General features: G+C 45.0%; 1 protein-coding gene across 3 annotated transcripts in view; it reads right to left on the bottom strand.

Moving 5' to 3' along the window:
• LOC119464171 (alpha-crystallin A chain) overlaps positions 1–22,422 on the bottom strand; it is a 46,138-nt gene that overhangs the window by 11,130 nt on the left and 12,586 nt on the right. The window contains exon 1 of one of the 3 annotated variants that reach the window (XM_037725028.2): positions 15,884–16,286. The exons of the other annotated variants lie outside the window; for them this stretch is intronic. The gene's annotated coding sequence lies outside the window, so the exon portion shown is untranslated. Of the gene's footprint in view, positions 1–15,883; positions 16,287–22,422 lie in introns of those variants that run through there. 3 annotated transcript variants of the gene reach the window in all.

The raw sequence follows: 22,422 nt of genomic DNA, 5'->3' as shown, positions 1-22,422 counted from the left end.
GAGGTCAGTTAGGAGAAGCCCAAATCGACAGGCATTTCGTGACTGTCACGTATAGACCTTTCGGCTGAACAATTTCCGATCCGGGTCCAGCCCCCATATTCAGAAATGCATCTAAAGGTGGAGCACATGCTTGACTTGACTTAATGCCTATAACGCTCACTGCGTTTCCTCCGGCGCGTTCACGACAGGCGTCGTTTAAATCAAGTCAAGCATGGCTTCAACTTAAGAATGCGGGAGTAAGTGCATATAGTTGTTGTTGTTGTTGACCTGAGTGATCGTGGCACAAGCAACTGAGTGTGTTCGTCGAATAAACTTGCGCTTTGTTGTTATGATCAGCGCGCGTGTTACCGACCGCGCAACTAGCGTCCTGTCAGCGTGCACGGGCCTGCCGGGCATCCCTGCTGTTGCTAATTATGCGGGGGCCCTCAGCCCGCCATCGCCGGCTCTCCGGGGCACTTGCGAGGAGGGCGTTAGGGGCGTTTTTTTTTTTTTGTTTGTTTTTTTACTATCAATACGCCCGAAGCCACTACGTCTATTGAGCGAATCATAGAAAAATATCGAAGACACTATTGGTGATGAAAAACTGCTTTTGATAGTTGTAAAAATACAACGCAGGTCTCTGCGACAGCAACGACGACAACAATAACCAAGTCAACTGATCACTTTTGTTGTCATCCCAGCGCTTCACAATACTGGAAATTCCTTGAAGTGTACTTGCCATTTGCTTTAAGGTCTCGCCTATCATGTTGAGTCGTATAAATGTTTTTGCAGCCGTTGCGTGATTCCTGGCCTATACTTCATCGCGGGCATGAGTCATGAAATGGAAGAAATTGCCACAAGAACAATAACAAGCATGTATTTATAATTCTACGAGCATTATAAGATAACGAATCCTAGAAGCGGATAAGATAAGGTGAGGTCACAGCATACGCAAACTGATCACGTAGACGACGACTCGAACGGAAGCCAACTTTCACAACCAGCAACGCGCGCAATTTCTTTTACAACCGGTGAACTAGAGGCGGCAAGAAAAAGAGACAAAAAAAAAGATAATGAGACAGCTTAAAAACAGGAAAAACAGCAACGTCGCGCACTCGCAGAAAAAAAAAAGAACGGGCGAACGAGGAAGCTACGCAAGCAAATATTTTGCGTGTACAAGAAACACGAAGAGACGGAACTAGCAGACGACACGAACGCCGGTAAACACGGAACACAGGAGAGGGAAGAGCGATAGACGCCACGAAAGGTACCAAAGCACAAAAAGGAACGAAAGAACACAAAACAAAAGAAGGAAGGTGGAGAAAAAAAAGAACCTCTGGTAACACACGGCGGCTTAGCAATGCCTCGTCGTGCCTGATCGCACCTGGCGGCAATGGTGCAGATTGGAACGGGAGGGCGTGAACGGACTCGCAAGCGGACTCCTACCCGGTAATAGAAGAAAAGACGTGGAAGTAGTAGTAGACGATAGAAGTGACGACATTGTGCACGTTTTACGCGTACTGCGTTATAAGCTGACACAAGCCCTTGGCGAAAATAGGTGTACGTAAACAGATATCCCTTACGAAAATGAGTATTGAATTTCCGTTGTCGATTTGTTGAAGTGTCATTGATTCAGGTGAAATGCAATGCAAATCCAACACTCAGTGCGGCCGCACAACGATATTTCAATAGAGGTTCCGTTGTGCATTGCTCAATAAGTTTTCTATAGACAACGTTCCATTGATTTCTCGTTACATTTTCTCGCATAAGTTGCGTCATCGAATGTAGTAAGCCAGGCATCCTAGGCAACTGTCAGCGTTCACGTTCTGATATTCGCGGCTATCAGAAGCCAAATATTCACTTTTTTTTAATTTTGGAGGTTACTGTCCCACCTCTCCTAATCCCATCCTTCTCCATTGGCGAATCAAGAAAGGAGACCCTGCAAGAAAACACTGACAGCGTTGTCCGTGTTTAGTTGCCTCCACCCACGTGTAGCCTTTCACTGTAAGCGTACCAACTAGCCCAAACTTACGCTTTCCGCTGTCCACGAACCGTGGTTGGCATCAGCCACTGGTTCGTGCTTATCAATGCTTATCAATGCGTGCATAAGCCGACGCAGTACTAACAGATGACTGGTTTTTGAACTTGTGCTTCGATCCTATCGGTACGTACATGCAGGGATCCTACTGGTGCTTACCAAAATGTCTATTACGCAACATCGCAAGCTGTCACGCCGTTACAGAGCCTGCAGAAAGGCGACCTCGCGTAAATAAAATGCAGAGCATAAGTGCATTCACACCATTCACACAGCCGATTGGCAGAGGTCGTGCGACCAACCGCAATGATGATGATGATGATATTTATAGACATTCCCTTTGAAACAGGGCGGGAACAAATGGTCACCTAGGCTGCTTGATTTATTCAGGTTTTACAACATCTGTAAATGGCGACCAAGAAGCGACTCATGGAGACTCATGTTCAAACCAGCAAGCCCGACCTGCCCGTCACAACAAAACATTTCGCGACTGATGCCGTTGACGTCGGCTCGCGCCCTCATTCCTCAGTAAATAACCTTCAGCGTATTGGTTAAGCACGTTTGCCACTGAATACGCAAGACGGAAAAAACGAACAGAATGACCGAAAACAGTGGTGATTCGTGGCCATTAGCGAACGGTCGCTTTGTGGCCAACTTGATCGAACTGTGGCCTTAGAGATTGTAACGACGAGCCGTCGCTGAGGTAATCTCGGAGGCTATTCCTCAACATTTCTCTCGATGCTAAAGCATTGGGTCAACGCCGCCAATAGTAATTTGCGCAAAAATGTATTTTACTGTATTACACTTTGTGTGTAGCTGACAGCTTTGCAAGAAGTTACTGGAGTTTTTCTCGGCAGAAATATTTTAAATGGTTTCTCGCCAAACCTAGCGAAAATGAAAAAAAAAAGTTAACAGGCAACATTGCTATTTTTATCGCGGTAAAAGCACTTGCTTTTACCGCCGTTTTGCATGTATTTTCGTGGTCTCCGTGTATAGGGCGTTTTGCGCGTCGTCAGCTCTAAGCACGTGTGTGTGCGTTGTCATCTGCTTTTGCGCCAGTAATAAGGCACATTTTTCGTCAATAGCGTAGAAGGCGAATAGCGGGATGTATCTATATCCCGTCCTGTGCATCGACTGACGCGGAGGCATGCTACCGACTGGGCTGCGTGGAAGCGTGCATGAAGAGAGCAGCGTCGGCTGACCCGAGGATACTTTTTGACTTCAGTAAGTACTTGTCTCGTGCTGTGTGCTTATACTGATCTCCCCGCTGAATGTCTGATTCACACGTGGTGCACGGCACCGCTGTCAAAGCATAATGTGTGGGGCCGGACCGGGCTGCATGTGTAGCGTGTTGCATGCTCCTTCAGTCGAGCGCCAAGGTGTGGACATGTCGTCTGCTGTTTTTAAGCTGGGCTTTTAGCGGCCTGCCCTATTCATCTGCACTGCAAGTTAGGCAAGCTTGTCGCGATCAAACCTCGTTAAAACGGAACTGCAACAAACAACTTAAAGCAAGGGCGACTTTATCTGTGTTCTCATGCGCGTACCAACCCGTTGCGGTAACTTAGTTTCTGTGGCGTTGCGCCACTGAGCTCAAGGTCGCGGGCTCAACTGCGGCCGCGGCTGCCGGATTTTGATGCGGCAAAATGCAAATACGCTCGTGCTTAGCTAGGAACAGATCCTCAGGAGGCCAAAATTCATCCAGAGCCACAGACTACGGCGTGCCTTACATCGTGGTTTGACTTGTAAAACCCAAGAATTGAATTATTTAACTTAATGATTGACCCTGTTAAGAGTAGTGCTGTTGCAGCAGGGCCCATGCCATCGAACATATGAACGTCGAACTGGCGGTCCGTCTTTTTGTTGTATCGTCATAAAATAATCATGAAGGAAATGTCGAGAACGATATCGCGCCATGTCTGATAAGCGCGGATCATCAAACAAAGCAGGCAGGCTGATCGTTCGTGAATCGAATGGCATCATGCATGATGTCACCCGTCTACAAGTCTGAAAAATAAATGGTCACAGCGCATTGAATCTACGCTACCGGTTTCTCCCCCAGCCCTGGATATCTTTAACGTCGCAAGATTATTTTTACGAAACTATTTATTTGCTGTTAGTAATTTAAAGACTAATATTTTACTCAGAAGGTTGTTGCGCATACCAGAAAAAACACGCTAATCAGGTGGTACTACAAGTGTATTCCTTTGCACAAACGAAGGAAATATCTGTGAAAGTATGCAAACCTCTAAATAAGAGAAAAACACAAAAGATGCAATCATTGCACCAAATTTTCCCCTTCGGAGTACTGACAAAAATTCCTACTTTTATCTACTCGGTGCGGAAAAGTACCTTTAGTCGGTATCATAATACCAGAAACCTTCTTTTGAATTCCTGTTTCTGTTAAATGTTCTACGATAAACTATCGGTAAAAGAAACTGGTTCTTGTTTTTTCATTATACGTAAACACATATGCAGTGAGCGATATAAATATTCAACTGATGCATTCAGTCACGTAAAAGAACATCACTAACGCAGATAGCTGGTAGCAACAAACACTTAGTTATATGTAAAAGCGAAACGACGCTTTTACACGTGATACGCAGTTCAGCGTGTTACCGTAGCCACGCTTGTGGTAATATTGGCACGTATATTGTAGCGGTGGCACGCATTTACAGCGCAACTAGTCGATGGCACTTTGAATCATAGGGAGAGCACACAACTCTGGGTTCTTACTGGGCTCTTACCGGGCTCTTAATGAGTTCTTACTGAGTTCTTGCTGAGTTCTGCTGACTTCTGACTGAGTTCTGGCTGAGTTCTGGCTGAGTTCTGGAGTTCTGAGTTCTGAGTTCTTGAGTTCTGAGTTCTGAGTTCTTGCTGAGTTCTTGCTGAGTTCTTGCTGAGTTCTTGCTGAGTTCTTGCTGAGTTCTTGCTGAGTTCTTGCTGAGTTCTTGCTGAGTTCTTGCTGAGTTCTTGCTGAGTTCTTGCTGAGTAGTTGCTGAGTTCTTGCTGAGTTCTGGCTGAGTTCTGGCTGAGTTCTGGCTGAGTTCTGGCTGAGTTCTGGCTGAGTTCTGGCTGAGTTCTGGCTGAGTTCTGGCTGAGTTCTGGCTGAGTTCTTGCTGAGTTCTCTGAGTTTTTACGGTTTGTACTGAGTTTTACTGGTTTTTAACTGAGTTTGTATCTGAGTTTTAATGGTTTTTACTGGAGTTTTTTTACTGAGTTTTACTGAGTTTTTACTGAAGTTTTTATGCGCTTTACTGGCTTTATGAGTCTTTACTGAGTCTTACTGAGTCTTACATGAGTCTTTACTGAGTCTTTACTGAGTCTTTACTGAGTCTTTACTGAGTCTTTACTGAGTCTTTACTGAGTACTTATCAACTCGGGCGCGTACAGCAGTATTTGCGCCGCCACATATTGTGGGACGCGTGTGGCGCTCATTGGCGTAGACTTCCTTTACTTCGTAATACGCATACAATAAAGCACAAGCGTCTGATAATGCATGAACTGCTATTTTAAGCAGTAAGTATGTTGTACTTAATAAAAGCCGACTTAAGTACAGTTTTATCGTATACTACATCCGGAGTACCAAGGTTTTACCGCCAGGCCACGCCACTTACTGGTTTTTGAGAATTTCTTTGCCAATTTAAAATTATAATTCCTGCTTAAATCACGAACAACATGCTGGATCCCATCACGATAAATCAAGGTCATTTCGTTTCCATCAATGTCTCGCAACACATTCTGGCTAGTGGTCAGTCACTTTTAGAATGCTGATCCTGTAAAGCGGTTACTGACACAAAACGTTTGTAGAAATTAAAACAAGACAGAACTTGCGCAAGAAGGTGGAGGCTTGAAGAGCTCAACAGTGGTTGAACTAGGAATATCACTCGAACCAACATTTTGGCAAGGGAATTGTCTTGGTCATGCAAGCAACTGCTTTCTATTCCCCTACTTTCAAAGAAGGAAGATGAGAATAAGGTGGTGCATTGAGTAATGTGAGGGAAGTTCAAACGTTCAAAAAAAGGACAATAGAAAACAGAGGTGTAGGATTGTTGTGATAGAAAGAGGGCTAACTAGTGTGGTTGTGCTAAGTAGCGTTGGTTCGTCTAAAAAGTAAGGGGACAAAACATGAAAATAAATTACGTGTGTATGCAGACGTTGCCTGTGTTGAGCCTAGTTTAACGAGTACACGGGAATGGAGATATATGGGGTGTCCCATGTAAATTGAGCCAAACATTAAAAATATTCAATTGACCATGTAGCTGGACAGAACCACGTTAATGTTGTTTGCAGTCGCTTGGAGATACATAGATGATTTTTTGCATTCCGCATTATTAGATGGTCTTATTTATTTCATCAACTTCTGAAATATTATAATTAGGTGAACCGTGTCAATGAGAAAATTGTAGAGGAACACGAAAAACTCCCGATACAGCTTTCTGTTGCTCAATACGTGCTACATAAAAAGTGTTTTCACAAGCATGAAAGCCCGCGAATACAGGCAAAGTGCCTGGAGCGGCCAGTCGCGCGGCAATTTTGCGTGTATACGCACTTAAAAGCTTAAAGGCTTTGCAGTCTTTCTATTGAAGTCATAAAAGAGTTGTACAGGAAGTAGTGCATTCCAAACAGAGGCAATATTGTGCAATGTGCTTTGCAAAGCTTCTTTTGACATAATACTCAAAACGTAATTTGAAAGTTATGTCATTTGTGATAATCGTTTAGGCAAGAGCACAAAAATAGCAGAGGTCTCCTGTGAACGCTTGAAACATAAAATTAGTTTAATCTGTATATAAGTTCACTTATTGCATATATTCACTTATCGCATAGGTCGCTGCATAGCAGTTCATTGACCTGTGACACAGCTGACACATAGCTCCTGCCACATTTACCATGGCTCATCTCCCTTCTCGGGTCATTATACACGCTCGTCTATTTGCTGGCGATTGCGCGGTGTACGATGCAATAGCCAGTAGGAAAAAGTCAATCAAGCAATGCGGTTCGATAACCCCACAAACCCAAAACAACATTCCCGATCAAGTAAAATTGGAACAACATGTCCACCTTAATATCTGGATGTACAGAACATATTACTAACAAACGACGATTGATATCTATTTCAGGTAAAAGTAACAAATTATTTAGTAATTGGTTTCCTTAACTACACCAAAACGAAACTTCGCTGCTGCGCACGAATTACGCCACTAGAGGCGTTGCGTTACGATTCCCACATCTAAATCGGCCACTTGAGGTATCGAATTCAGCGTATCAAAAATGATGACGTGGGCAATGTGGCCTTGACCCCACGAGGCTTCCTGTAATAGATGTTCGCAGGAAACTAAGCACAAAGAGAACCACCAGTCGTTTCATCTACCAGAAGAAATGAACAGTACTCTGTGCAGACAAAACCAGACGCCTACCATCAGTGGTACAGCCGGGAACTTCTTTCGCAGGGGGGCAGAAGCACAGATGTGACCGTGAATGTGGATGAAGAGAGGAAGTTAGGGGTGATGAGAGTGGGGCTGGTGATAATGCTAATGATGATGCACTCTTCTATTTCTTTTTGTATCAACAATGCCAGAATGTGAACGGCGGCATGACACGGTTAAAGGATAGGCGTTTTGCGGAAGAGGTGTGCGGGCAACGAAGCTGAACAAATGAACGTCGTAAAGACATCAAAAGCGCAGCTGCGCGAAATCAACAAGTCAGTGTGTCATCACATCTCCGTACGAACAGCCCGGTGATCTTCCGTGTCGTTCCTGCTGGCCACGCTGTGATACTTACTACTTTATAGCGGAAATTTTGTCTTTCTCGAAAGACTGTGATATACACTGCCAACAGCGAATCCCTTAAGCTTTGAGAAAATTTGTAAGCAAAAAATGAAATCTTGACGCTTAAAGTCTTGAAAGTGCAACTGTACCAGCGGCTCATGAGAGACACCACAACGGGAGACAAACACATGACCTCGTGCCCTGCAGCAGATGGTCATAACCACTGAACCCCCTCGGTATGGTCCTGCATAGCGTGTCGGTGGCTGAGATAGAATTATTGCGTACAGAAAGCATTCTGGGATTTGTCAGTTAGAACTTACGGGGAGCTGAATGCCTGCACGTGGATTGCCAGAGAGATTGTCGGTTTCTCTTGTTCTCTCAGAACACACCGCCGCACATCTGAGCGATTACGGCGAAGGGCAGGTTATTTTCAGAAAAAAAAGAAACACGTATGCATGCATGCACAAACAAACACCCAGTTCCGCGTATGCTGCAGTGCAGCAGCCTTCCAAATTTCCTGCTTCCAATATATCTCTACTGGAATGAGTGCGTAAGCAGCTTCGCGCATTGAATTACCTCAGTGACCGATTCTAGAGGCGATTGGCAGCCTCACTTGCTCACACCTTCTAGGCCTTCCATCGCACGTCTTTCTTTCTTCCTTCCCGTCTTTCTTTCTTTCTTTCTTTCTTTCTTTCTTTCTTGATAAACACGTTAATGCCCTTTCTCCCCGCGCAGGGTAGCAAACCAGACGCACGTCCGGTTAGCCTCCATATCTTTTCTTTCTCTCTTCCTCTCTCCTCCTCATCCTATTCGCATTTATAGCTAGCCAAAGAGACAGAAAGCAGAAAACCATTTCAGTATCTCCGCAAAGAAACAAGACCCTCAGCCACTAGCATGGGAGGAAATATTCAAAAGCAAGCCAAGCACACACTCGCACGTGCACACACAAAACACAGACGCGGAAGCGGGAAGTGTTCGGCGACGAGCCTGCCATATAGGCGCTCGGAAAAAGGAAAAAAAAAAACCTACACACACGCAGAAATGTGACCGGAACTAAAACTCACGCGTAACTCCTTCGTAACCGAACTTCCCAGAGAAGGGCAGCAGGTTGCGCGTCTCGAAGAAATAAAGATATCCATCGGCGGCCGCGTCTCTGTCTGTTCTGCGTTGTTGCTCTTGTAATTATTGCATTTTTTTTTTTTGTAGCTGTTTTCTCCATTAGCGTCAGTGTGGCTTGGCCGCGCCGCCATTCCCGATTCACGGTCAGGCGTGAGCGTGTTGCCGTGGGGAAGGCCTGCCCTTTGCGTAAGACACAATTCACGACTTTCCGGCGGGCGACGCCCATCGGCGGTAGGCGCGCCGGAAACGTGCGTGAGTCTGCAGGATGCCTTCGCCGCAGCGTCGCGGGTGGATCCAATGGCGCACGAACTCGCGCGAGGGGCGAGTTGAAAGAATCAAAGTCGAACAATAATAATAATAACGATTTAAGAAATCTTCCGTTTCGAGCTCTCTTCCACGTCATCAAGGTGGGCATTGCCTCTAGTAGGGAAATTTATCTCCAGGTAATAACCTTATGTAACGTTGCTACCAAAGTTACCGGAAGGACTCAGGCCCTGATATGGTTACGCTACCCTCCAAATGATGTTACATGAATACGTCTTATCTTTTCTGATTGTCTTGATTAGTACTTGTGGCTTCGGACATTCTTGTGACTTTATTTAATACGTCTTAGCCGTCTTCACTGGCCTAATTATTCCGAAGCAATGCTCTTTTTTCCCCTAAACGCAGATGGCAATTAGGCACTGCGCGTATGCATAACAATTACGAATTGTTGCATTACGAGTTCTAGCATATTTAGTAAAAAATGGGCACTTTGGAAAGTCACAATGCCTTTCAAAGTTAGGAGAACGAAGCTAGGCAAATGCAAGTACAAACTATCCTTCCCATACTTGCTGAACCGTCGTGCTTGAAACTCCCATAGTACTCCATTGCCACGTAGTTCCCTCTAGTAATTCCGGTCGGAGACTCTACGATTACACCGAAGGAGGTCTAAAATTACATTTCCCGGAGTGGCAGTCCCGTGAGCTTCTTGCCAGCCGGAGTGAAGCCAGCGCTTACCTTCACATCACTTCGGAAAAGCAGCCGTGTCAGGTGTAGTACTCTCGCAGCTTATGTGTTCTTGCTCAGTTTAGTGTGCACGCTAGCCTAAGTGTAACATAAACATTCCTCGTTACTGGTTAACGTATTCCCTCTGACTCTTAAGGATCCGTACGGCAGTATTAGACGTTTTATACTCGGAAGTGCTTCCTGTTGTCGGCTATATGCTGATGCTTTGTCGTGCACTTGGTATGATGGCGGTGGGTAGGCTTCACTTTCGTGGAAAAGGCTTACCGCGGTAACTATGAGGCCTAAAAAACATGTGTGGCGCATCCATCCTTTGGAAATGCTCGGCGACGTCAATGCGATTAGCCGTCTATATTATAATTGGTGGGCAATTGGTTATGATACATTTTATAAGTTAGGACGACTATTATGAAGAGAGGCACGTACCCAGCGGCACGAACCCAGTGACGTATACCCAATGACGCATAACTGGTGTAGCATACCTAGTGAGACACGCCCAGTGACCCAATATGGCGTGAAAGCTAAACGCTTAGATCCGTACATATAAAGATATCGGAAAGGGCTTACAGTATCGTAAGAATGTTAATTGCATTAAAAGTCCATTTTTAACGCAGAAGCGTCTTATCCTTGTCACACAGGCAATATGCCACGGTCAAATGCAGTTGCGGTCAACTTAACTAACAACCCGCCGCGCATATGTTTAGCCTAAACACAAAAAAATATGTGCATGTTTGCCGAATATCCGTTTTACACGTGTGAATCTCTGAAATTTTGATTTCTGCATTTTGTCACACCTATGTCATTGTCTATTTCACTTTCGGTAATATAAGCTTGAGGACTACTGTGTTGCGATACTTCTGAAACTACACTGCTCCGGATGTATAACGTGATCTTCACTAAACAGTACACCGGAGGACATGCATCATCCAGGTCGTGTACATATAGCATAGAGTGCATTGAACTGTTAGTGGACCTCAGTTGTATGTGAAGTTATGATTTCTTACAAAACACACTGCCTACTCAGAAGTCTGTCTTGCAAGCTCTGCATGTCGTTTTCTTATGGGAGAAGATTAGCACGTATCCCTTAAAGCTAATACCACGTTTAACTGGTTGTTTTCCATAGCCCTGGAGTACTATCGCCAGGTTACTTCTATACCGTAATTATCGGCTGGTCAAAACGGTGCCCTCGGAATACAACATTAGGCTGGTCGTTTTCGAACTCTCGATACCTAATCAGGGCGTTGTGACATATATCGTACCCAATCAGTTATAGCGATATCAAGCCCGCATACTCTCACGTGACATCAGCGTGCACCCGCATCTGCCATTCCCGCATTTTCTTTTCGCCCTTAATTGTGATGTGTCGCCTTCTTCATCAGTATGACTTTGCTTTTATGATACGGTTGACTCCGCAAACGCAAAAGAAAGACGGTAGGGATCATCGATAATGATTGGCAAATGAAGCATTTTCTTCTTGATATGCACTGGAGTTCAGTTGAAAAATATCCTTTACATAAGTCACATAAAGGACCAAAGAAGGATAAGCGTGACACCCATCCTCGAAGAGAGTGGTGTGATACCCAGAGACACCACCACGGGATTCCATATCGTGACCAACGCGACCACGAATTTCAACACGATCTCCGGTATTGGCTCAATTTTGACATCACAATCTCCGGGATCGGCCCAGCACATTATTAAATTCTCTTCGACTTTGGTCCAATTTGCTCGGTGAGAAACGAACCGAGCAGATGCGTGAAGCCCCAGGGAGGAAGACAAAGGAAATGTCGTTATAATAAAAGAATTCCGCGCTTGAACACGTATATTTTTTGCTGCACCAATGTTTAGATATCATTCGTTAGTTCGTCGTGTAATCTGTTGAAAACAGATGCGGTCACCGGCACAAATGTAGCACAGATAGCTAATAAGCCGATTTGTTATGCGTGTACCACATGCCATTTCTTAGCTGTCGCAGTAAGCGACCAACCAGCCATCCGCTGATTGAAGGACTGGATCATCGCAAAGAAAGTAATGGGCGATAAATATGCAGTTTGAGCTTACTGGCGTCGTCCTTCACTTTGATCTGCTTTCTGGGCCCGCTCAGTCAGCGACACAGCCGGCAGCTTCAGCTGGTTTCTGAGCGGCTTTGGCAGAGAACCGCAAACATGTCTCGCTGTTACGTTGTTCACCATTCGCTCGCCTAGCTGCGGTCAGAATAAGACGCACGCGTTCGACGTTTACGACGGTCCTCTGGCTCCAATTCAGAGCGAGTGCAATATTTACTGACGTCGATCCGAAGTAGCAAGGACGGCGCGCAAATATTCTTATACAGTAAACCCGACCATAAGGCCCTTTCTTTTTCTTTGGATGTCTTTCTTTCCGCTCTTTTTAGGAAGTTCAATTATCACTGGCGAGATCAAAAAGTAGTGTACGACCCAGCCCTATAACGGTGTTTGCACTTACGCCATGCAGGCCTCCGTACTGTTGAACAGCCAGCATGGAAAAACCTGCGCGCACTCTCGATGGGCCCACGTTTAAAATCATCGTGAATGATGTAAATAGGGTAGCGATAAGGCATACGTGACGTCACGTGAGTGTTACCTGTCTCGAAATGAACGCTTCAGACAAGGAAAATCCGTTTTAGTGCACAATACGTGGAAGAAAGGACGAAGGGCGACAGAAAAGCCTTCTTCCGTTCTTCCACGTTTTGCGCACTAAAACGTATTTTCCTTGCCTGAAGGAATGCTTCCCCAACTATCCCCAAGTGGCCAACTTTCCGAAATAAAAGCCGAGCTCAAACACTCGGGAACACTGTCCCGAAAATTAAAGTTTATTTCATCATGAACAACGTACTGCGCGAACCAAAGCTGCAGCACAAAATTCCGCCTGCGATTGCGGATCTTGACTTCAGTCGATAATGATCCTACATTCTGTTATGAGAAAATCGAAGCTCGCAAAAGCCTAGGCCAGTCACGTTTCTATGTGAACAAGCCAGCACGGCTAGAAGACCCTGAGCCGAAGCAGAATAACCTAACACCGCAGCCACTGAACCTGGCAAATTCATTATTCATTTTTATTTAAATAATTAATTTCCTGATTTCTAATATATTTTTGTTGTTGTTGTTTAACGTTTCAAAGCAACAATGAGGCAATTGCATTTTCACTGATTCAATGGCAATGGCTGTTGAACACATTCAATGCATATTTCGACCAGTCACCTCCCGTCGCATATGGGAAAATTGTTGCTTCATTAAAAGGCCGCACAGGGATGCAAAAAACCAAAAAGAAACGGTGGCGCGCAAATACATTATCCGCTGTTTTGCTCCGGCCTGTGATAAAACTGCGTTCGGTGTTCCCGAACCGCATGAACCACATCCCACTTATATCGATGCTCGACAACGGAGCTGACAGATTGACGTGCCGCATTCCACGTACATAGCGACAGCGTGATGCTGACGGTCGGGACGCCATAATTAACCTCGGAGCTGGGCTATACGACCGTTGACCCTGCGAGAACAATATGCGGTTCTGCCAGTGCTGCGCGTATGTAGAACGCATTCCGACCTGCGCACCTACTGCTATATTTCGTGCGTGTGTGTCTGCCGTTCGTTGGTCGTACCTAAGCAGCCCACCCACTCCAGTAAGCACATTGCACTCTGAGTAAAATAGCCGCAGAATGAAGGGACCAATACCTAATTTGTTCGATACACATCATTCTTGGCACCGTGGTACCCAATAGGGTACCGTACTTTCGATAATTTTAAAAAATAGCTCGGACGCAATTTCGCAACGTATTCGTCCTGGGTATAGTCACGTAGTTGCGGTAAAGCACGGGAATCACTTATGCGTAATATTGCCGTAAGCTTTTTTTTTCTTTTTATGACAATTTACTCCAAGTCCTGAAATGACGCTCACACGTAGCTACTTTCCCTGAGTCATTTTCCTCTCCCAAGCAGTATCAAATTGAAACTATCTGGCCCACCATGTTTCCGATATCTCTAGTGACCCTACATGTTCTTCTTCTTTCTCTTCTTTGTGGGGTTTTACGTGCCAAAACCAGTTCTGATTATGAGGCACGCCGTAGTGGCGGTCTCCGGAATAATTTTGACCACATGGGGTTCTTTAACGTGCAACACAACGCAAGCACACGGGCGTTTTTGCATTTCGCCTCCATCGAAATGCGGCCGCCGCGGCCGGGATTCAATCCCGTTACCTCGTGCTCAGCAGCGCAACGCCTTAGCTGACTTAGCCACCCCGGCGGGTAGACCCTGCATGTTCATTTCTGATGTTTCTTCGGTATTGCCAAGTTAATAACCCGCCGGGGTGGCTCAGTCAGCTAAGGCGTTGCGCTGCTGAGCACGAGGTAACGGGATTGAATCCCGGCCGCGGCGGCCGCATTTCGATGGAGGCGAAATGCAAAAACGCCCGTGTGCTTGCGTTGTGTTGCACGTTAAAGAACCCCATGTGGTCAAAATTAATCCGGAGCCCTCCACTACGGCGTGCCTCATAATCAGAACTGGTTTTGGCACGTAAAACCCCACAAAGAAGTTAATAGTGCGTTCTTGCTCGAATTCACGAGATAACGCGTGCATTTGCTCCTTTAACGCTTCTATTTAACATTAAAGGTACGGACCTTTTTTTATTTTTTATCATGCAGCAATGTTACTGTGTTAAAGTTTTCATCACTTGTACCACGCTCTTTAGATAACAACGCTAATAAAGGGGGCCTAAATTTAGGAAACAAACTGATCTGAGTCGACCACTTTGACATAGATCATTGCGTCCCCACACACGAGACAACCACCCGTTTAGTGCGTTTCCAATACCATTAGTTTATATAAAAATACAGGATGCGGGATCAACACGCCAACTTACCACCTAATGTAACACATTCATCTGTGCGCATAGGCCAATTAAGACGGTTTTTACAGCATGGGGACATGAGGAGAAGATTACTTTATTCACTTAAATGGTGCGGCTACGTCCATAATCTATCCGGGGTTCCTAAACAAAGAGATGGAGGGGCTTGGGTGGAGGGATTACGTTCGTAACGTATTCGTCGGTAATGCGTACAAACTAGACAAGCAATTACGTCGCTGAGCCGTCCACTGGTCTGAGTAGGGTATGTTTCGTGCATACATAGCTTGTCCTCCCGTCAGCTCTCGATGGTAGTACTCCAATGAATAGCTTCTTTCGTTTTGTTCACTTCGTTGGCATTGGCGTTGTCAAAAATGACCTGCTTAAGGCCGATTGATGAGGATGAGAGAGGAGCAGGATGGGGCTGTAAGGAGGGTGGGGGTTTATATTGCATTTCATACAATGCTTTCTCGGTACGACAAGGTTGGCGTACAAAGACACACACACACACACATAAGAACGAAAATGGTAACGAAAATGCCGTTTCTCTTCTTTTTGGTGTTCCTCGTGTGTACGTGCTTTTGTACGGCTGCCTTTTTATACGACGAATGCCCGACGACTTGCTCGGCTTTCTGTCGCTCTAAATTCCTTTATTTCTTGTCCTTACGTTCGTACCAAGATTCATGGGAAGTCCACGTGGAAGACTGCATCTCCGACTTACGCTCGAATACCAAGAACAGGAAACACACAAACAGCCAGTTCTTCGAGAATAATCAGGAAGACTGAGAGGCTCGATTTTTTTTTTTTCGCTACAACGACGAACCCAACCGACACTGAAGCCAACTAAATGGTTTGAACTACGCCACTTGATTTGTGGTGCGCGCTGTATAAGGGATGGGATGAGATAAAATCGGAGTAACTTTTGCTTCGCGTCTCATAAATTCTAGAATATAATCTGCTCGTGTTGAGTTTCTAACCTGCGCTTATTTTTTTTTTTTTATCTCTTGAAGGTTCGGATGAGACGACGATATACCGATATCAAGTCGGCACGTACGATGTCAATACGCTTGAGCAAGCCGATGCCGCACATCTATGTGGGGACGGCACGGAAAACAAAACCCACCTCGTGAGACGACGTGGCTCTAAGCTCTCCTGGCGGTGTACACTCTTCGGGATATACTCCGGTTAGCCAAAGCGCTCACTCATTCCATGCCTGCTTACTCCCACGGCCTTTTGGAACTGCCACATGAGAGCGCAAGCGAGGAACTAATCTGTCAAAAGCACTCGAAGATGCAACAGTGCAGAGAGAACGAGAGAGTGAGCAGGTGACCGGATCGCGCATAGTTTCAGAGATAACACCGTGCACGACTCATTTCAAGCGTCCTTGCTGAATAATCTGAGTGCGCGAGGAGAGGAGTCGGGCTGAGAGCGGTACGCTCTTATCGGTTTACCGTTCGCGGTATCAGCTGCTCTGAGAGCGTGTTGCGCTGGCGTCGCTTTCATTATGTGGAATGTGGGACACCACCGACTTCGCAGAGTATCCTCATATAGCCATTGTCCAGAGAAAACAATGTATATGGTTGTATAACTGTCCATGTTATTGGTATCTTTCCAAAGGTGTAAATTGCTCATACGAAATAGGTTTGGCATAAAGATTCATACTTTCTTTGCGAATTGGTTATGCACGGTATGAACAACACCCATGCTTCACGCGAGTGCTTGCGTAACTAGGCAAACTTTGTTGTGTTGCAGGGATGGTCAGTGAGACGTAATGAACTATAATGCTTTACTTGCGACGTCACTTTGCTGCCGTGTTTAGCCGCGGTCAGCACGTACCTCTCTCTAAACCTGTGTCGCTAGCCAAAGTTGCTGCTGAAAGTGTACCACGCAAATGAGTGACAATCAAACGTAGGAACGTTGCCCACTGGCGCAAATTCTGGGGCTCGAGTGCGTGCTATTGTGGTGACATGCAGTTGAGAGCCGGAAACTCTAATCACTAAGCTACGGCAACTTGCGCAGGTTTCTTCTGTGAGACCCAGACTCCGAGAGTTGGGGCGCCTGTGTGCGTATTTCGGAACAGTCACTCGGGGGGAGGGGGCTCGCAGCACAGCAGTCGTTCTCAGCGCTTTCTTTTCTTTTTTCGCTGCCTTGGATGTCACTCCATGAAGTTGTGTCGTCTGGCCTCCGTCGTCGTCATCATGACGTCAGCATCACGACGCATCGTCGCCTTTAGTGTCATCGTGTTGTCCTTGTCGCGCTGTCGTCGTGCCACCATTGCCACCACTGCAATGGTTTTGTCGTCGTTGCATAATGTCGGAGGAAGGATTGCTGTACTCTTGCACAATGTTGGGCGCGTTGAGGAAAGTCAGGTAGTAGTGGTTGTCGCAATTCAGAGCGCGAAGTATCGCTGCATTCGGTGATCTTTTTCCCTTGAATTTGAGCCATGTTTAAAAAATATGTATGACAGCACAATATACAAACTATACAAAGAGTGTTTCATTTGAACGAGTAAAGGTTTTAGACATAGTCTTTGAGCAGGCTTCTTCTTTATTCTTTTGAGGCTTCTTCAAAACAAGTTCTTCCCATTATTCGACCTTGTTTTCAGGTGACCAAACCACTTATTCGCCTGAAGTCATCTTGTCGCGCTGTCAGAATTTTCATTCCGCAAAACGTCTACAAGCAAGCCCGCTCGACAACACCCTGGGTAACTTGCAGCGTCTTCACCCTCCGTTAGACACGGCCGAGCAGTCCAACATCCGAGCGATCGTTTTAGCTACTGCTCTCGGCTTCTCCACTCCCGTTTACCCAATTCACACGCTAGCAGTGCGGTGTATATGCCGAGGCAACAAGGTCGGGCTGACGAGTGCGCGCCAGCGCTAGGAAAAGCTCGTTATTATGCGGCGGCGGGGGCATTCGGGAGCATGTCGCAATTTCCTTGTTGACTGAAACGACCGTCCAGACCATAGACCGCCATAGCGATCGTCCTAGTCCATGCGTCGCCGTGAATCAGCTCCGACCACGCACGTGCCGTTCGTCATACGCAATTTACCGCCTTTACGCTGGCCACTCATTTGGGATGCCACACGCGTTCTTAACTCGACGACGTAAACCTTGTCTTTAAAAGGCTAGACAAGGTATTCGCCGCCACCACACCTTCTCGTTTGCTTTAGTTACCAGACAAACTCTGTACTACGCTTACGTAAACTTTGTCTTTAGACCCGCGGAGGTGCACAGGCCACCATTACTACTTGTGATCAGCTACACTTTTTTACGGCACTCTGGTTAATCGATTGAAGTGAACTTGGTTTTGAAGAAGCATAGATAAGTGAGAATGGGATTCGGCAGGATGCCCAGCGCAGGGCATATCGATGTGCATTGATTAGGAACACTGGAAAAGGCAGAATACTCATGAAAAAAGGCTCATGCGCTTCAGGCTGCCAAATATTCATCATCGGCCTATGTTGTGCTCACTGCCGCACAAAGGCCTCCACCATCTGTCTCCAGTCACCCCTGTCTTGCGCCAGCTGACCCCATCCAATACTCCGGAAAATTTCTTACTTTGATCACGTAAAAGTTCTCGGCCATCCTCGACGGCGTTTCTCCTTCCCTTGGCACCGATTCACTAATTTTAATAGACGATCGGTTATATTGCCTACGCATTATATGACCTGGCCAACCCCATTTTTTCATCTTAACCCTTTAATGACGGCACACATAAACATCCGAAAAAAGAAGTGCTTATTTTATGTAGAAATGTGCAAAGCACATCAAGAACGAGCATAATCAACGAAAAAAAAAAGATATGTTTTGCGGAATTTTTTTCAGCAATCGGACGGAAACAGCAGACGGGAAACTTTAAGTGGACTTCAACCCAAGCCACCTACGGCTTCGTTTGGAATATGTACATCTGTCGTCACATCAGAACCATAAGTGTACATTTCATCTGTTTTATACTACGTGTATGGCCGCAACGGCCACATTTTGATATAGGCGAAATGCAAAAACGCCCGTATGCTTGCGTTGTAGTGCACGTTAAAGAACCCAAGGTGGTCGAAATTCAACCGGAGCCCTCCACTACGGCGTGCCTCATAATAAGAACTCGTTTTGGCACGTAAAATCCCAGAAAGAAGAACATTACGTGTATGAACCCACTGCGGCGGGAGATCGTAAACCGTTCTGCCTCCTCGGGCCATGATCATGATGATAATTACTTATGTATCAGCACAAGCCCACTGTATAGGTCCCGAACCGGGTGGTAATATTATTTTTAAAAACGTTGGTAAAGAAATGTAAGATTATAATAAATGCTATAAAAAAGCTAATCGCGGGCCAAAATTCTTCCTAATTCTCTGATGCTGCTCTAAGCCAACAAATGACAGTTGCTTGCTTGTCATTGAGTGCTGGCCCAAGGCCATGAAGTTTGAAATCAATACCGAGACTCAGCAAGGGGAAAAAACTGTCTCGTATGTTGCCTGTAGGCAACATTCGTGAATACACGCTAAGTTTAATTAGTTAAAATTAGTTAAAGTGTTTCATGATCATGTCCCTGATACCAATGAAGTCATCGTTTGCTTTCACGAACACGCTTTCACAAAATGAAGTTGTTTATGAGACTTCAGGGGTTCCGCTATGATACAGAAAAAAAGCTGTTGAGATAGGCTTTGACTACGAGCGGTAGGTGGAATGAGTCCGACATGAAGGACCCATCTGAGTATCATCATGAACGTCAAAACACCTGAACATCTAAACATGACTTCACGACGAATCATATGCCTTCGGCTACGACCTACGAATGAATTATATTCACCCAGCAGGAAATAGAAGTCGAGTGAAATTACAGCACAATAGGTGTAGCGCGTGCAATTCGGCGAAATTTTTCTCTCCGTCCCCTTCTGATCTCATCATCTCCAGCCCGTTGTCAAACAACAATGACACGCTTGTTATCAGTGACGCAACGCCGCCATTGTGCGTGGTTCCGCCTCGTTTCCGCTTTCCCTTTGTTTTGCAGCGCGTGTCGTGGAGTTCGTGACACACCTTGGCAATGAAAAGTAAACGTGACAAAAATCAGTCACGCTATATCAATTGTGTGACCGTGGTTCAACGCCCACCGCTCAACCTCTGGGCCGTTAGTAGAATCGCATACTCAAACAGCCGCAAGCGGAAACGCAATTATACTATTCGTAAATATGAAACATAAATGAGAATAAATTACATTTAGTTACTAATTAACAAACTCCCGAACCGCAACTTGCTTTTGAAATGTAACTCCGTTAATTTCAGATTACGCTTCATGTGAATCAGGATCGTGATTCATATATTCTGATTGTATTCGAAATACTAAAGCACCAAACTCGTAAATTGTTTTTCGCAACATGATACTAAGCTTCCGATGCAGGAATATTACTGAATAGATTGTTCATTATTCCAGTAACAAAAGTACAGGTATAGCATTTTCGTTTACCGAATCAAAATGTCACCCAGTACAAGTGCACTGTTGCCTGGGAGCTAGAACAGTCTTGAAACAACCAGGCATCGACGATGGAAGCTCAATATGGCTTAATAAACAAGTGCAGTCTGAGTGAGTTCATGCATCAGCGCGGGGAGCAGTACAATGCACTTGGGATTTGTCGTTTATCACGTCTTAAGCAGATGCATTTTGAACGATGCTCATGCAAATATATTTCACGAATGCTAATACTTTATGCCCTTGCATACAGGTAGAAATAGCACTGATAAAAATGGCAATGTATTATTTTAGCTAATTATATATGCTCTGCGAACCGTCAACGTGAATGAACCTCCCCCACTATCTTCGACTTATGTGTGCTTCCGGGAGGGGGAGAGAACATTGAACGTTTGAATAGTATACCATATCTAGGTGTTGTAATAGACCATCATTTAATCTGGAAAATGCATATTGATTCGCTATGTAAAAGCACAGCAGTTTTTGCTTTGTGATATTTCCATGTCGCCAGTTTTTCGATGTACCGACCTTGAGGACCATCTATTTTGCTCTTTTTCATAGTCGGATATCATAGTGCATAGAGTCGTGGGGCCATACGTATGATTGTTACCTAAGGCCACTTGTATAGTGCTGCAGAAGCGAGCAATTCGTTTTTTGTCAAGTTCAAGTTACGTAGCCCCTACCAAGCCGCTCTTTAACAAATATCAAGTCGTGCCCATTAAACTGCTAATAAACTATAAAACTGCAATTATGGTGTATAATTGTATAACTAACAATTGTCCACTTCACTGCTCATCAGTCATGTCTTCCCAGTTTCCAACACGAGGCTACGAAGCCAGCAACTTCTTGCAGCCACTTGTAAAAAAATGTGTATGGCAAAAGGCGGCTGCCTAGCGTTGTTTGCACTTTGTGGAACAGTCTTCCTGTAGAAGTATTACAAGGTACATACTTTTTTGTTAATCTGAAAGACCATTACGAAGACATGTATTAACGTTGAATTATGATTTCAATACAGCATTTCTGCTAGCTGTATAAAAACGCAATTGTTAAAATTGATATTGTATAAATATTATTTACGTATCTTATTATTTACGTATGGATCCAAACTAGCTTGATCCTAAGGATCCAGATGCTTCTCATGTATCATCTTTGTATCCTTTTGGCAAATAAATTCAATTTAATTCAATTCAACGCTATCTCTAGAGCTCCTAGCTTGTGTGATGGCGGGAACCTGATAACAAACTTTTGACAGATAAGCTGCTAGCGTTAGCACCAACTGCTACACATTGTCACGAATTTTACGACGGGTTAAATAGAGTCAATATACATCACTTCTCAGCCATAAGAATCCAATTATGAGACATCTTCCTAAAGGCTTCGCAAGTAAAAAATTGCGGTTTAAAATTGACGTAGTCCTGCTAGTGACAATCTTTGACTACGTTTATAAACCTGTACATTCGTTGTGTTTTCTTTTTGTTTTTTTTTTTTTGTTTTTCGGGTTACAAGAAACGTTGAGTGTAGTTCAGTGTGTCGCAATACCTGATGTGAGCTCTAAGGCCTTCGTATAAAAACGAAACCGAAGAAGCGCGAAGGCAGAATTGCGAAGTAGAATAACTCTATAGCACAGCAGTTGCTGGTAAGTTACAACGAAGATGACGACCAACCGCTTTTCAAAACACGCGACAACGGCTACACTGCAATCCCTCGACACGTGCACTATAGCCAGCATTTGACCAAAACGGGACGCGTTACCGATGAACGAAATGAACCTACATAATACAAGTTCAAGAAGATGCCTTGTTGAACGATTGGGTACTTGCTTCTGAGCAGAAGCAGAACAACAGCAAGCTGAAAATGACACAAAAACGTTTCAGTATCGCAATAGCTACTTCTGCGTTATTAGCCTTACATCACATCACAGTAATCAGAGTATTGTGCTCTCCTGTATCTGAGTTAGTACACGTCACTACAACGTGATCAGCGTGTCGTGATGGTTATTCTGAACTGCCTACATATAAGCCGGCGCTGATTGGTCTGTTCTCGGCAACCTTTTTGCAATTAGATGTTAGTCCAGCACCCTGCCCTCAACTTAGTCTGTGCCTTCCTTTCGGCTTTTCTTGCCTCATTTTCAGTTTGCTTGCACTATCCCGCTCAAAACCCAATTATATCTTTACCGCGTGTAACGTCACGTATACCTT

This window comes from Dermacentor silvarum, chromosome 9, assembly GCF_013339745.2.
Source record: "Dermacentor silvarum isolate Dsil-2018 chromosome 9, BIME_Dsil_1.4, whole genome shotgun sequence".
Classification (NCBI taxonomy): domain Eukaryota; kingdom Metazoa; phylum Arthropoda; class Arachnida; order Ixodida; family Ixodidae; genus Dermacentor; species Dermacentor silvarum.
The sequence above is the reverse complement of the archived record's forward strand: the minus strand, read 5'-3'. Positions and strand labels throughout refer to the sequence as shown.